Raw genomic sequence first — 16,325 nt, forward strand, 5'->3', positions numbered from 1 at the left:
ATTGTTCGCCAAAATACAACAATACGAACGCGGGCCCAGTTGTTGTTTTACAGTTGCCTGAGTCCAGCTTGCTTTGTTAGGATTTTTGTAGTCCCTAACCATAACTTTTTGACCCTTTAAAAATTCTGTGCTTCGTCTACCTTTGTGATTTACAACACACTCAGTCTGTTTTTATTTATTATGCTTTCGACCGTAGGTGGTTTTAACAACGAAAATCTTGTTTTTAGTGTACGACCAAAAAATAATTTAGCAGGAGATTCGCCCGTAGTACAATGAATCGTATTTCGGTAATCGATCAAAAATCTATTTAAAATTGTATTAAAATCTTGTCTTTCATTAGCCTTTATGTTTGCATATAGTGATTTCTTAACAGTCTTTACAAAATTTTCTGCTTGACCATTAGTCGCTGGATGTCCTGGAGCAGTAAAAATGTGATTAACACCATTGTTTTTCATAAACGTTTTAAAATCAACAGAAGTAAACTGTCGTCCATTGTCACTAACTAACACGTCTGGTAAACCATATCGACAAAATACTTCTCTAAGCTTGTTGATAGTAAACAATGAAGTTATTTCCTTCGTTTTGAATACTTCTGCCCATTTTGTATAAGAATCTATAATAACCAATAAATGAAAACCTCTAATTGGTCCTGCAAAGTCTATGTGTACTCGACTCCAAGCCTTTCCTGTGGATTTCCACGGTATTAACAGACTCTTTTCTGGACTTGATTGTAGTTCCTGACAAGGAATACAATCTCGAATTAATTTCTCAATTTCAGAATCCATGCAAGGCCACCACACATAAGAACGTGCTAACATTTTGGTTTTTACTATTCCCAAATGCGATGCATGAAATTCTGCTAAAATAGCTTGTCTCAGTTTGGTTGGAATTACTACTCTGTGTCCCCATAAGATACAATCATATTCCACTGAAAGTTCATTTGTTTTAGAGATGTAGGCAGAAAACTCGCTGCCTTTTAATCTTGTCTTCGAACCAGTGTTAATTGCCTCACAAACTTTTGATAATATTGGGTCACGTCGTGTTTCACGAGCTATTTCTTTGAAGCTAATTTTGAACACCTTTTCGGACTGTATAAAATGTATGTAATTATAGTCTTCGTTTGGTACAGCCGTTTCCCATTGAGGCATTCTTGAGAGTCCATCTGCTATATTTAAGGTCCCTTTATGTGTTCAACTGTATATTGAAAACCTGACAAAGTCAGTGCCCATCTTTGCATTCGTGCAGAGGCCATCAATGGAAGTCCTTTCAGGTCTCCAAATATGCTTAGTAATGGTTTGTGATCTGTTCGAAGGATGAACTTGTTTCCTAAAAGATACTGTCTTAATTTACTCACACAGAACACTATAGCCAGGCCTCTTTCTCGATTGTACTGTAATTATGCTCGCTTTTGGATAATGCTCTTGATACAAATGCTATTGGTTTGATATCTTCATTGCATTTATGTGATAAAACACCTGAAACTGCATGACTGCTAGCATCAGTCGTTAATACTAACGGTTGATCTGGGTTGTAGTGAACTAAAACTTGTTCAGAAGTTACTTCTTTCTTTACCTCTTCATATGCACTCTGACATTCGCGTGTCCAATTAAATTTTGTATTTTTCTTTAATAATGCATATAAAGGACTCATTATCTGAGCGAAATTATTGATAAACTTTGAATAATAATTTACCATGCCTATGAAAGCTCTAAGCTGTGATACGTTTTCCGGAGCCGGTGCAAACAATACACTCGCAACTCTATCATTGTTTTTGCTCAGTCCTATCCTGTCAATTGAAAATCCTAGGTAACAAATTTTGGATTTAAAGAACTCACATTTCTTGTCATTTAATTTAAGTCCAACTGATTTCAGTTTTCTAAGTACAGCTTTTAGGTTTGAAGTATGTTCTTGAAGATCTCGTCCTGTAACTGTTATGTCATCTTGATAAACCACAACTCCTCGCATACCCTGAAACAACCCTTCCATTGTTTTTTGAAAAATAGCTGCTGCAGTTTTTATACAAATGGTAAGCGTTTAACTTTCAATAGTCCAATATGTGTGCTCCAAGTACACAAATTTTGAGATTGCTCATCTAAATTTAGCTGATTGTAAGCATTTGACAGGTCAAGTTTTGAATACAGTGTACCCCTTCAAGCGCTGCAAAAATGTCGTCTATTCGAGGTAGTGGATACTTTACGTCGACTAAAGACCGGTTTAATGTAACCTTATAGTCACCACAAATTCGTATGTCACCGTTTGGTTTTAAAATCGGTACCAAAGGTGTTGCCCATTCAGAACTAACAACTTGCTCTAAAATTCCATCATCTATGAATTTTCGTAACTGCACTTCAATCTTTTCTTTCCATGCTAATGTACTGACCTAGGCTTGAAAAATATTGGTTTTGCATCTTCTTTTAATAGTAACGATATCGTATTCGTAGTATATGAACCTAAACGAGGCTCAAAAACTTCAGCAAACTCCGATTTAATCTGTTCTGTAATTACAGAATTTGGTTCATTTACGTACACATTGTTCACCTGCATTAACTCAAAATTAAAAGCTCTCAAAAATGTTCTACCTAGCAAAGGTGGACTCACTGCATTGGTTACAACAACAACAATTTGTTTTTTTAGACCTCGATATTCGATCGTTGCATCGTACTCACCAATAACTTTGATTGAATCTCCATTGTAATCTACATATGGAACTAGACATTTTCTAAGTGGTCTGCTGGTATTTAAGCTTTCGTAAAATGTTTAAAGTCGAGAAAGTCGCCTGGGATGTTTGGTTTTACGTGTGAAATGTGTAAGAGTGTGTGGAAGTCTATTCCGGACTACATGTACGAGCTGTTTTCAGGATGTGTGAGCGATGGCTACTTCCCTTGGAAATGGAAATGTGCGAGAGTGTTTGTGCTCTTAAAGTCGCCTGATAGGATAAGGAGCAATCCTCGATCTTTTCGGGGCATTAGTCTTCTCCCAGTGCTTGGCAAAGTTCTGGAGAGGGTTCTGGTAGAAAGGCTGCAGGAGAGAGTGAGCGACCAGATGTCTGATAGACAATTTGGTTTTAGGCAGGGCAGATGCGTTGAGGACGCTTGGAGGTATGTTCGCCACTCAGTAGAGTCCAGTACTGCTAAGTATGTCCTAGGTGTTTTTGTAGACTTTAAGGGGGCGTTCGACTACCTGAGTTGGGACAGTGTGGTTCGTAGATTGGATGAATGTGGTAGTCGGGACTTAGCTCTGTGGAAGAGCTATTTTTTCGTTAGACGTGCGACTTTTGTAGGATTGAATGAATGTGTGAGTGATGACGTCGTTCGTGGTTACCCGCAGGGATCCATTTGTGGGCCATTCATTTGGAACCTTATGATGGATACCTTGTTAGGTCAGCTTGAGCGTACGTATATGTGTTGTGCATATGCAGATGACCTGCTCATCATGATTGAGGGGCGGTCGCGCGATGAGATTGAGGCAAGTGCTGGAGTGTGCTTGCGCACTGTTCGCGAATGGGGCGACAGTGTTGGCGTTGATTTGGCAATGGACAAGACGGTGAAAATGCTGCTGAAAGGCAGGTTGGCGAACAGTCGACATCCTGTTGTCAGACTAGATGGCGTCAGTTTAAAGTATGTCACGGAGGTGAAATACCTTGGCATAACTTTTGGTGAAAGGATGTGTTTTACTCCTCATATCACAGGTCTCAGTAGGCGGCTGCTCGGTGTGGTGGGACAGGTTCGACGAATTTTGCGGAATGAATGGGGCCTTAGCAGGAAGGCTGTACGAACCATATACGGGGGTCTGTTTGTTGCTTGCGCAGCATATGGATCTTCGGTGTGTTGTAGTGCGCCTATGAGTGTTTCGGGCAGAAAGAAAGTGCTGGCCTGCCAGAGAGTGATTTTGCTTGGATGTTAGCCGGTGTGCCGCACTGTCTCTACGGAGGCAATGCAGGTACTCCTTGGCGCTGTCCCTCTTGACTTGGAGATACGGCGTCGTGCTGTACGATACAAGATTAAGAGGCGTCGGCCTTTGTGTCAGAATGAATGGTTAGCTGATAGGAACGTGGAGAGCTTAGGAATTAGTGAGTGCAAGAGTTTGTTGGATGAATGCGTACTGTCTGACTGGCAAGTTAGATGGGATAGCAGTGAGAATGGTCGGGTTACTTACCAGTACATTCGTGATGTCACGTTTGTCAGCTGTCGACCGGAGTTTGGTTTAAACCTTAGTTCTGGTTCCTCTTGACTGGTCACGGCTATCTCAATGCATTTCTGCATTCGAGGGGCCTGAGTGACAGTCCGGAATGCCGTTGTGGCTCGAGCGAGGAGACATGGAAACATGTTCTTTGTGAGTGCCCGTTGTATGGTGACCTTCGGATCTGGATGCCTTGGGTGCTGTTAAAGTTAGGGGTGAGTTTGACGTTAGTCAAACGCTCTCCACTGTAGATAGGGTTAGAAGTTTTAAGGAGTATGCAAGGGCTGTTTTTTCCAGACGACGCTTGACGGTTTTTTGAGGAAATAGTATGTGTAATTGATTGTCATTTTGTTTGTTTTTTCTTGTGTTTTTACTTGTGTTTAGACCCATCGCTCTTTGCGTTGGTCTAGGGGCCACCAACCCGTGACTGTTTTGGAGTCAAAATTGGAAGTGTCCTTCGTGGCACGAAGCCTGACCGGAGGCTTTATTCTGGTACCACGGGAGCCAGAGCCCGCGGAACTCGTTTCCGTCCTGGCTATGGTTGCGGCCCCTTGGGGAGCTTCGTGGTGGTTGTGTTTAACTCTCAAGCGAGTAGAGCTTGGGCTCGACATGGAGTTGCGTTATACAACCTGGTGCTGTGACCCACAGATCAGCAGAGGTTTAGATAGCCTCGCTCCACACCAGGGAGGAAGACATGACCAAAACAGATTGTCTTCAACTGGTACCGGAGGAACCGGGGCGCTGATTGACGCTTCAATTAATCCTGTGCTTGGCACCGTGAGATAAAGCCAATACGGCAGGTGTTCACGTAAAACACATTGACTTTAATGTCCCTATCTACTGGGGTACCCTGCAGCACATTCCATGCTGTCAGCGGCGTGCCCGATCTACGCAGCGGTACTGGCGAGGGTGCAAGCTAGATATTAATGTTTAGCTTCATCCAAGCTAATTGTGGCCGTGGCCGAGCGGCTGTGATGGAACTCGGAGCCATCATGCGCAGCTCTGGCCGTCAGTTCGCACTGGTCCAGGAGCCGTAAGTCGATGGAGCAGGGCGGATTACCGGCCTTCCTTCTGGAATGCGAGTATTCCAGGACCGCCGAGGAAAAGCTGCTATCATCGTCGACGAACCGGACGCCATCTGCATGCCAATGGAGACCCTTACCACGGATTTTGGAGTATGCGTCAGAGTTACGGGAAGATTCGGCTCAATCTTCCTATGCTCCGTGTACTGCCAATTCGACACCGACTTGGCGCCGTACCTCAGGTACTTAGATGTGGTGCTGCTGCTGGGCAGCCGCACTCCTGTCATCTTTGGGCTCGACGCGAACGCAGTATCCCCAGCGTGGTTTAGCAAGCTCTCCGGACACAATCGGGGGCAAGCTAACTGTAGTGTATTGACACTCAGACTTAAGCACGCGTTGTCTTCAAGATTCTCTTTTATTCTATATCCCTTGGATGGTGTGACCGTATATAGATATTAATATAATACCTAACACGCCTCTCCTTAGATGTTTAATATACATGTCATTTACAAATCTATTTTCTTATAACAATTTGATTTGTGTACTTAATCTAATTAGCGTATATAAAATTTATGTGATTTCGTATTTTTCTTTCTTCTTAATCTGTTTAGTATTTGTTTCAGTGTTTAATTTGTACATAATTTGATTTCATAATTCCTTTCTTTATATTATTTTATTGTTAAATACGCTTTACTACCTTCCCTGCCTCACGTGGTCTCAACTCTCTCCTGGTGGGTGTTGGTTGAGAAACTATTTGTTCATTGTTGGTTTTGGAATTGTCATCTACTGAACAATTGCTTTCGACATCAGGTGTTTTCGCATTAGGCGATGTATGATTGTTAGTGCTTTGGTTTCTAATTTGATCCAGGTGACGTTTTATTTCTCTGTTATTGTTCGCCAAAATACAACAATACGAACGCGGGCCCAGTTGTTGTTTTACAGTTGCCTGAGTCCAGCTTGCTTTGTTAGGATTTTTGTAGTCCCTAACCATAACTTTTTGACCCTTTAAAAATTCTGTGCTTCGTCTACCTTTGTGATTTACAACACACTCAGTCTGTTTTTTATTTATTATGCTTTCGACCGTAGGTGGTTTTAACAACGAAAATCTTGTTTTTAGTGTACGACCAAAAAATAATTTAGCAGGAGATTCGCCCGTAGTACAATGAATCGTATTTCGGTAATCGATCAAAAATCTATTTAAAATTGTATTAAAATCTTGTCTTTCATTAGCCTTTATGTTTGCATATAGTGATTTCTTAACAGTCTTTACAAAATTTTCTGCTTGACCATTAGTCGCTGGATGTCCTGGAGCAGTAAAAATGTGATTAACACCATTGTTTTTCATAAACGTTTTAAAATCAACAGAAGTAAACTGTCGTCCATTGTCACTAACTAACACGTCTGGTAAACCATATCGACAAAATACTTCTCTAAGCTTGTTGATAGTAAACAATGAAGTTATTTCCTTCGTTTTGAATACTTCTGCCCATTTTGTATAAGAATCTATAATAACCAATAAATGAAAACCTCTAATTGGTCCTGCAAAGTCTATGTGTACTCGACTCCAAGCCTTTCCTGTGGATTTCCACGGTATTAACAGACTCTTTTCTGGACTTGATTGTAGTTCCTGACAAGGAATACAATCTCGAATTAATTTCTCAATTTCAGAATCCATGCAAGGCCACCACACATAAGAACGTGCTAACATTTTGGTTTTTACTATTCCCAAATGCGATGCATGAAATTCTGCTAAAATAGCTTGTCTCAGTTTGGTTGGAATTACTACTCTGTGTCCCCATAAGATACAATCATATTCCACTGAAAGTTCATTTGTTTTAGAGATGTAGGCAGAAAACTCGCTGCCTTTTAATCTTGTCTTCGAACCAGTGTTAATTGCCTCACAAACTTTTGATAATATTGGGTCACGTCGTGTTTCACGAGCTATTTCTTTGAAGCTAATTTTGAACACCTTTTCGGACTGTATAAAATGTATGTAATTATAGTCTTCGTTTGGTACAGCCGTTTCCCATTGAGGCATTCTTGAGAGTCCATCTGCTATATTTAAGGTCCCCTTTATGTGTTCAACTGTATATTGAAAACCTGACAAAGTCAGTGCCCATCTTTGCATTCGTGCAGAGGCCATCAATGGAAGTCCTTTCAGGTCTCCAAATATGCTTAGTAATGGTTTGTGATCTGTTCGAAGGATGAACTTGTTTCCTAAAAGATACTGTCTTAATTTACTCACACAGAACACTATAGCCAGGGCCTCTTTCTCGATTGTACTGTAATTATGCTCGCTTTTGGATAATGCTCTTGATACAAATGCTATTGGTTTGATATCTTCATTGCATTTATGTGATAAAACACCTGAAACTGCATGACTGCTAGCATCAGTCGTTAATACTAACGGTTGATCTGGGTTGTAGTGAACTAAAACTTGTTCAGAAGTTACTTCTTTCTTTACCTCTTCATATGCACTCTGACATTCGCGTGTCCAATTAAATTTTGTATTTTTCTTTAATAATGCATATAAAGGACTCATTATCTGAGCGAAATTATTGATAAACTTTGAATAATAATTTACCATGCCTATGAAAGCTCTAAGCTGTGATACGTTTTCCGGAGCCGGTGCAAACAATACACTCGCAACTCTATCATTGTTTTTGCTCAGTCCTATCCTGTCAATTGAAAATCCTAGGTAACAAATTTTGGATTTAAAGAACTCACATTTCTTGTCATTTAATTTAAGTCCAACTGATTTCAGTTTTCTAAGTACAGCTTTTAGGTTTGAAGTATGTTCTTGAAGATCTCGTCCTGTAACTGTTATGTCATCTTGATAAACCACAACTCCTCGCATACCCTGAAACAACCCTTCCATTGTTTTTTGAAAAAAAACCAAATGGTAAGCGTTTAACTTTCAATAGTCCAATATGTGTGCTCCAAGTACACAAATTTTGAGATTGCTCATCTAAATTTAGCTGATTGTAAGCATTTGACAGGTCAAGTTTTGAATACAGTGTACCCCCTTCAAGCGCTGCAAAAATGTCGTCTATTCGAGGTAGTGGATACTTTACGTCGACTAAAGACCGGTTTAATGTAACCTTATAGTCACCACAAATTCGTATGTCACCGTTTGGTTTTAAAATCGGTACCAAAGGTGTTGCCCATTCAGAACTAACAACTTGCTCTAAAATTCCATCATCTATGAATTTTCGTAACTGCACTTCAATCTTTTCTTTCCATGCTAATGGTACTGACCTAGGCTTGAAAAATATTGGTTTTGCATCTTCTTTTAATAGTAACGATATCGTATTCGTAGTATATGAACCTAAACGAGGCTCAAAAACTTCAGCAAACTCCGATTTAATCTGTTCTGTAATTACAGAATTTGGTTCATTTACGTACACATTGTTCACCTGCATTAACTCAAAATTAAAAGCTCTCAAAAATGTTCTACCTAGCAAAGGTGGACTCACTGCATTGGTTACAACAACAACAATTTGTTTTTTTAGACCTCGATATTCGATCGTTGCATCGTACTCACCAATAACTTTGATTGAATCTCCATTGTAATCTACATATGGAACTAGACATTTTCTAAGTGGTCTGCTGGTATTTAAGCTTTCGTAAAATGTTTTTGGAACCAATGTGCACGGTGCACCAGTGTCGCAAGCAATTTTCGTTATGTTTCCATCAATTTTTACAGGTAAATAATATACTCCACTAGTTGAGGTTGTATCAACGCTATAGATAGAAAAGTTATAATTATCATTATCAAAATTATTATCAGAATAGGTGTCATGTTTTGTTTGAGATACATAATTTACGGATTTTTTTGATTTATTTTTACAAATGCTCGCCAAGTGACCTATTTTTCCACAGCTGTGACATTTGCATGCCTTATACTTGCAATTGTTTGAGTTATGATTTCGCCAGCCACAGTGTGTGCATGGCTGCTGCTTCTTTTCTCTGCCAGCGTCGCAGTCGTTTTCGCCGTCGCCGTCACCGTCGCTTCTGCCGCCTCTGTAACTCACGTTTCGGTTGCCCTTGAAATGACTTCTGCCGTTGCTCTTTGCTTGATCTCTGTTCTCGCCTCTTTGCCTCTGCCATTGACTAGTCCCGTTCTTTTGATGCATGTAGTTGACGTTGTGTTCTGTCTTCCTTGTGCTGATCTTCGTCTCCATGATCATCGCCTTCTTGAGTGCATCAGCCAGAGTTAGATTTTCGTCTTCTTCACATATTCTTTCATATATAGGGTTGGGAAGGCTCATCACAAATTGGTTTAATACAAACGCTTCCAGATTTGAGCCAAATTTGCATTCCAATGCCAATTGTTTAACTCGAGCATACCACTCCGCTACAGTCTCATCTTCACTTTTTGTGGACATGTGAAATTTTTTTCTTTCTCTGAATATGAGTGTAGGTGGTGTGTAGTGTGTTTTTAAAATTTCACATAATTCTTTGTATGCTTTTGATACGGGTGATACCGGATTGCACAAACTATGTAGTACAGTGTAAGCCGCTGTACCGATCGACTTCAACAAAACTGCCTTTTTTGTGTTTTCCTCTTTCACATTCAATTCGCACAAATGTATGTCGAATTTTTCCTTCCAAATGCAGAACGTTTCTTGGTGTGGCGAAAACTCAGCAATTGTTGCCATTTGATAGAATGTTGGTGCTTCATTTTTCGTCATGTTGCTATTCATATATTATATGCACTTTTAACATGTGCATGTATATTAATACGTTTTATTTTATCCTCGTCGCCAATTATGTAGTGTATTGACACTCAGACTTAAGCACGCGTTGTCTTCAAGATTCTCTTTTATTCTATATCCCTTGGATGGTGTGACCGTATATAGATATTAATATAATACTTAACACGCCTCTCCTTAGATGTTTAATATACATGTCATTTACAAATCTATTTTCTTATAACAATTTGATTTGTGTACTTAATCTAATTAGCGTATATAAAATTTATGTGATTTCGTATTTTTCTTTCTTTTTAATCTGTTTAGTATTTGTTTCAGTGTTTAATTTGTACATAATTTGATTTCATAATTCCTTTCTTTATATTATTTTATTGTTAAATACGCTTTACTACCTTCCCTGCCTCACGTGGTCTCAACTCTCTCCTGGTGGGTGTTGGTTGAGAAACTATTTGTTCATTGTTGGTTTTGGAATTGTCATCTACTGAACAATTGCTTTCGACATCAGGTGTTTTCGCATTAGGCGATGTATGATTGTTAGTGCTTTGGTTTCTAATTTGATCCAGGTGACGTTTTATTTCTCTGTTATTGTTCGCCAAAATACAACAATACGAACGCGGGCCCAGTTGTTGTTTTACAGTTGCCTGAGTCCAGCTTGCTTTGTTAGGATTTTTGTAGTCCCTAACCATAACTTTTTGACCCTTTAAAAATTCTGTGCTTCGTCTACCTTTGTGATTTACAACACACTCAGTCTGTTTTTTATTTATTATGCTTTCGACCGTAGGTGGTTTTAACAACGAAAATCTTGTTTTTAGTGTACGACCAAAAAATAATTTAGCAGGAGATTCGCCCGTAGTACAATGAATCGTATTTCGGTAATCGATCAAAAATCTATTTAAAATTGTATTAAAATCTTGTCTTTCATTAGCCTTTATGTTTGCATATAGTGATTTCTTAACAGTCTTTACAAAATTTTCTGCTTGACCATTAGTCGCTGGATGTCCTGGAGCAGTAAAAATGTGATTAACACCATTGTTTTTCATAAACGTTTTAAAATCAACAGAAGTAAACTGTCGTCCATTGTCACTAACTAACACGTCTGGTAAACCATATCGACAAAATACTTCTCTAAGCTTGTTGATAGTAAACAATGAAGTTATTTCCTTCGTTTTGAATACTTCTGCCCATTTTGTATAAGAATCTATAATAAACAATAAATGAAAACCTCTAATTGGTCCTGCAAAGTCTATGTGTACTCGACTCCAAGCCTTTCCTGTGGATTTCCACGGTATTAACAGACTCTTTTCTGGACTTGATTGTAGTTCCTGACAAGGAATACAATCTCGAATTAATTTCTCAATTTCAGAATCCATGCAAGGCCACCACACATAAGAACGTGCTAACATTTTGGTTTTTACTATTCCCAAATGCGATGCATGAAATTCTGCTAAAATAGCTTGTCTCAGCTTGGTTGGAATTACTACTCTGTGTCCCCATAAGATACAATCATATTCCACTGAAAGTTCATTTGTTTTAGAGATGTAGGCAGAAAACTCGCTGCCTTTTAATCTTGTCTTCGAACCAGTGTTAATTGCCTCACAAACTTTTGATAATATTGGGTCACGTCGTGTTTCACGAGCTATTTCTTTGAAGCTAATTTTGAACACCTTTTCGGACTGTATAAAATGTATGTAATTATAGTCTTCGTTTGGTACAGCCGTTTCCCATTGAGGCATTCTTGAGAGTCCATCTGCTATATTTAAGGTCCCCTTTATGTGTTCAACTGTATATTGAAAACCTGACAAAGTCAGTGCCCATCTTTGCATTCGTGCAGAGGCCATCAATGGAAGTCCTTTCAGGTCTCCAAATATGCTTAGTAATGGTTTGTGATCTGTTCGAAGGATGAACTTGTTTCCTAAAAGATACTGTCTTAATTTACTCACACAGAACACTATAGCCAGGGCCTCTTTCTCGATTGTACTGTAATTATGCTCGCTTTTGGATAATGCTCTTGATACAAATGCTATTGGTTTGATATCTTCATTGCATTTATGTGATAAAACACCTGAAACTGCATGACTGCTAGCATCAGTCGTTAATACTAACGGTTGATCTGGGTTGTAGTGAACTAAAACTTGTTCAGAAGTTACTTCTTTCTTTACCTCTTCATATGCACTCTGACATTCGCGTGTCCAATTAAATTTTGTATTTTTCTTTAATAATGCATATAAAGGACTCATTATCTGAGCGAAATTATTGATAAACTTTGAATAATAATTTACCATGCCTATGAAAGCTCTAAGCTGTGATACGTTTTCCGGAGCCGGTGCAAACAATACACTCGCAACTCTATCATTGTTTTTGCTCAGTCCTATCCTGTCAATTGAAAATCCTAGGTAACAAATTTTGGATTTAAAGAACTCACATTTCTTGTCATTTAATTTAAGTCCAACTGATTTCAGTTTTCTAAGTACAGCTTTTAGGTTTGAAGTATGTTCTTGAAGATCTCGTCCTGTAACTGTTATGTCATCTTGATAAACCACAACTCCTCGCATACCCTGAAACAACCCTTCCATTGTTTTTTGAAAAATAGCTGCTGCAGTTTTTATACCAAATGGTAAGCGTTTAACTTTCAATAGTCCAATATGTGTGCTCCAAGTACACAAATTTTGAGATTGCTCATCTAAATTTAGCTGATTGTAAGCATTTGACAGGTCAAGTTTTGAATACAGTGTACCCCCTTCAAGCGCTGCAAAAATGTCGTCTATTCGAGGTAGTGGATACTTTACGTCGACTAAAGACCGGTTTAATGTAACCTTATAGTCACCACAAATTCGTATGTCACCGTTTGGTTTTAAAATCGGTACCAAAGGTGTTGCCCATTCAGAACTAACAACTTGCTCTAAAATTCCATCATCTATGAATTTTCGTAACTGCACTTCAATCTTTTCTTTCCATGCTAATGGTACTGACCTAGGCTTGAAAAATATTGGTTTTGCATCTTCTTTTAATAGTAACGATATCGTATTCGTAGTATATGAACCTAAACGAGGCTCAAAAGCTTCAGCAAACTCCGATTTAATCTGTTCTGTAATTACAGAATTTGGTTCATTTACGTACACATTGTTCACCTGCATTAGCTCAAAATTAAAAGCTCTCAAAAATGTTCTACCTAGCAAAGGTGGACTCACTGCATTGGTTACAACAACAACAATTTGTTTTTTTAGACCTCGATATTCGATCGTTGCATCGTACTCACCAATAACTTTGATTGAATCTCCATTGTAATCTACATATGGAACTAGACATTTTCTAAGTGGTCTGCTGGTATTTAAGCTTTCGTAAAATGTTTTTGGAACCAATGTGCACGGTGCACCAGTGTCGCAAGCAATTTTCGTTATGTTTCCATCAATTTTTACAGGTAAATAATATACTCCACTAGTTGAGGTTGTATCAACGCTATAGATAGAAAAGTTATAATTATCATTATCAAAATTATTATCAGAATAGGTGTCATGTTTTGTTTGAGATACATAATTTACGGATTTTTTTGATTTATTTTTACAAATGCTCGCCAAGTGACCTATTTTTCCACAGCTGTGACATTTGCATGCCTTATACTTGCAATTGTTTGAGTTATGATTTCGCCAGCCACAGTGTGTGCATGGCTGCTGCTTCTTTTCTCTGCCAGCGTCGCAGTCGTTTTCGCCGTCGCCGTCACCGTCGCTTCTGCCGCCTCTGTAACTCACGTTTCGGTTGCCCTTGAAATGACTTCTGCCGTTGCTCTTTGCTTGATCTCTGTTCTCGCCTCTTTGCCTCTGCCATTGACTAGTCCCGTTCTTTTGATGCATGTAGTTGACGTTGTGTTCTGTCTTCCTTGTGCTGATCTTCGTCTCCATGATCATCGCCTTCTTGAGTGCATCAGCCAGAGTTAGATTTTCGTCTTCTTCACATATTCTTTCATATATAGGGTTGGGAAGGCTCATCACAAATTGGTTTAATACAAACGCTTCCAGATTTGAGCCAAATTTGCATTCCAATGCCAATTGTTTAACTCGAGCATACCACTCCGCTACAGTCTCATCTTCACTTTTTGTGGACATGTGAAATTTTTTTCTTTCTCTGAATATGAGTGTAGGTGGTGTGTAGTGTGTTTTTAAAATTTCACATAATTCTTTGTATGCTTTTGATACGGGTGATACCGGATTGCACAAACTATGTAGTACAGTGTAAGCCGCTGTACCGATCGACTTCAACAAAACTGCCTTTTTTGTGTTTTCCTCTTTCACATTCAATTCGCACAAATGTATGTCGAATTTTTCCTTCCAAATGCAGAACGTTTCTTGGTGTGGCGAAAACTCAGCAATTGTTGCCATTTGATAGAATGTTGGTGCTTCATTTTTCGTCATGTTGCTATTCATATATTATATGCACTTTTAACATGTGTATGTATATTAATACGTTTTATCCCATCCTCGTCGCCAATTATGTAGTGTATTGACACTCAGACTTAAGCACGCGTTGTCTTCAAGATTCTCTTTTATTCTATATCCCTTGGATGGTGTGACCGTATATAGATATTAATATAATACCTAACACTAACTATGCACGGGGTGAGCTGCTGTCTGAGTGGATAACCGAGATGAGAGCCGGCGTGTTCAATGAAGCCAGTCGGGTGTTTACATTCGATAACCGTAGAGGCCAAAGCGATATCGATGTGACAATCGTCAACCAAGCTGTATTGGATAACTAGCTATGACAATTAGTAAACGAATGACAGTACCGAGCTATATTTTTCTTTAAAGATTATTTATGTATTTCTTGATTACTTTTTTTGCTGCAACACCGGTCCACACACTCAATTCGAGATCACACAAAAGAAAGAGGAAGTGGACACTTCAAGTGTGACCAGACTAACTTTACATAATAATACTTAATATATCGATTGTATTATTTAATAGTATTTAATGTTATTATTTGAATGTGGGAATAGGCGTATTCCAACACGCCCCCCTCAAAAATAACATTAATCATCAAAATCATAAAAATAAAAAAAATGTTTTCATCATTAAATCAAAAACGTAACATTCAATTGTTATTCTAATGTGGTTGGTGTGCATTCTGGGAAGTGTTATGTGATGTAGCAATTGCTCTAAGGATACGGGGAAAACCCAGAAAAACCCGATCAGATCACTTTAAAATTAGATTAACATAAAATTAAATTACTTTAACAATTCATTGGTTCTTTTGGTTCAAATCAAAAAAAAAAAAAAAAAAATTTAAAATGAATTAATGTAATAATGTAATAAATTCGTTAATAAAACATCATGTTCATGTTTTCCTTAAATTGGAATCATTCTTCTTGTAGTAGTCCTAATTTGTTCCGCAGTTCTGCAAATCTTCCAGCAGGTAGTGGCTTCGTGAAGATGTCAGCAAGTTGGTTGTCTGTATTAATATACTCAAGAGAAATCTCATTAGTTTCTATCTGTTCTCTTGAAAAAATGATATTTTATATCAATATGCTTTGCTCTTTTATGACATGAGGGATTATTTGCAATGCTAATACAGCCTTGGTTGTCTTCATAAATTTTAATGGGTCTGTCGAGTTTAAGATTAATACTATTTAGAAGAGACTTTAGCCATAAAGCTTCTCTTACAGCTTCAAATAGGGCCATATATTCAGCTTCAGTTGATGAAGCTGCCACTGAATTCTGTCTTTTTGTATTCCAACAAATTAAATTGGAATCGAACATTTTAAACAAATAACCCGTTGTACTTTTTCTATCAATATCATTACTACCCCAATCGGAGTCTACATAGCCAACTAATGTATTTTCAAATGATGTATTCTTTTTAAATATAAGCTTCATATCAATAGTTCCCTTTAAATATCTAATAACCCTTTTTAAACATTGCCATAACTCAGCATTGTTCTTGCTACTATATCTACTCAAGATATTTACAGCGGCAGCTAAATCTGGTCGTGTACACAGCATTATGTACATTAAACAGCCAATAAGGTTACGACATGGAGCATTGCCGTCTTCATCTGAGTTAAGTAACTCATAATTTAGTTTATTTAGTAATGGAGTACTGACTAAATTGCAACTATCCATGTTAAATTTATTTAAAATTCTTTTTAAATATGCAGCTTGACTCAAATATATTTTTTCTTCAAACATTTCTACTCTGATACCGATAAAATGTTTTATCTCATTTAAGTCAGTCATTCTAAATCTTTCGCTTAAATACTTTTAAAATTATTCATTCTATCCATATCCCTTGTCGCTATAACTACATCATCAACATATAATAATACATATATGTTTTTCTTTATGTCACCTCTATCAAGAATATATATGCAACGATCCACGGGAGAGTTTACAAAATCGAATTCTTTCAATGCTTGCTC

This window comes from Drosophila miranda, unplaced genomic scaffold, assembly GCF_003369915.1.
Source record: "Drosophila miranda strain MSH22 unplaced genomic scaffold, D.miranda_PacBio2.1 Contig_AX2_pilon, whole genome shotgun sequence".
In the NCBI taxonomy this organism is placed as follows: domain Eukaryota; kingdom Metazoa; phylum Arthropoda; class Insecta; order Diptera; family Drosophilidae; genus Drosophila; species Drosophila miranda.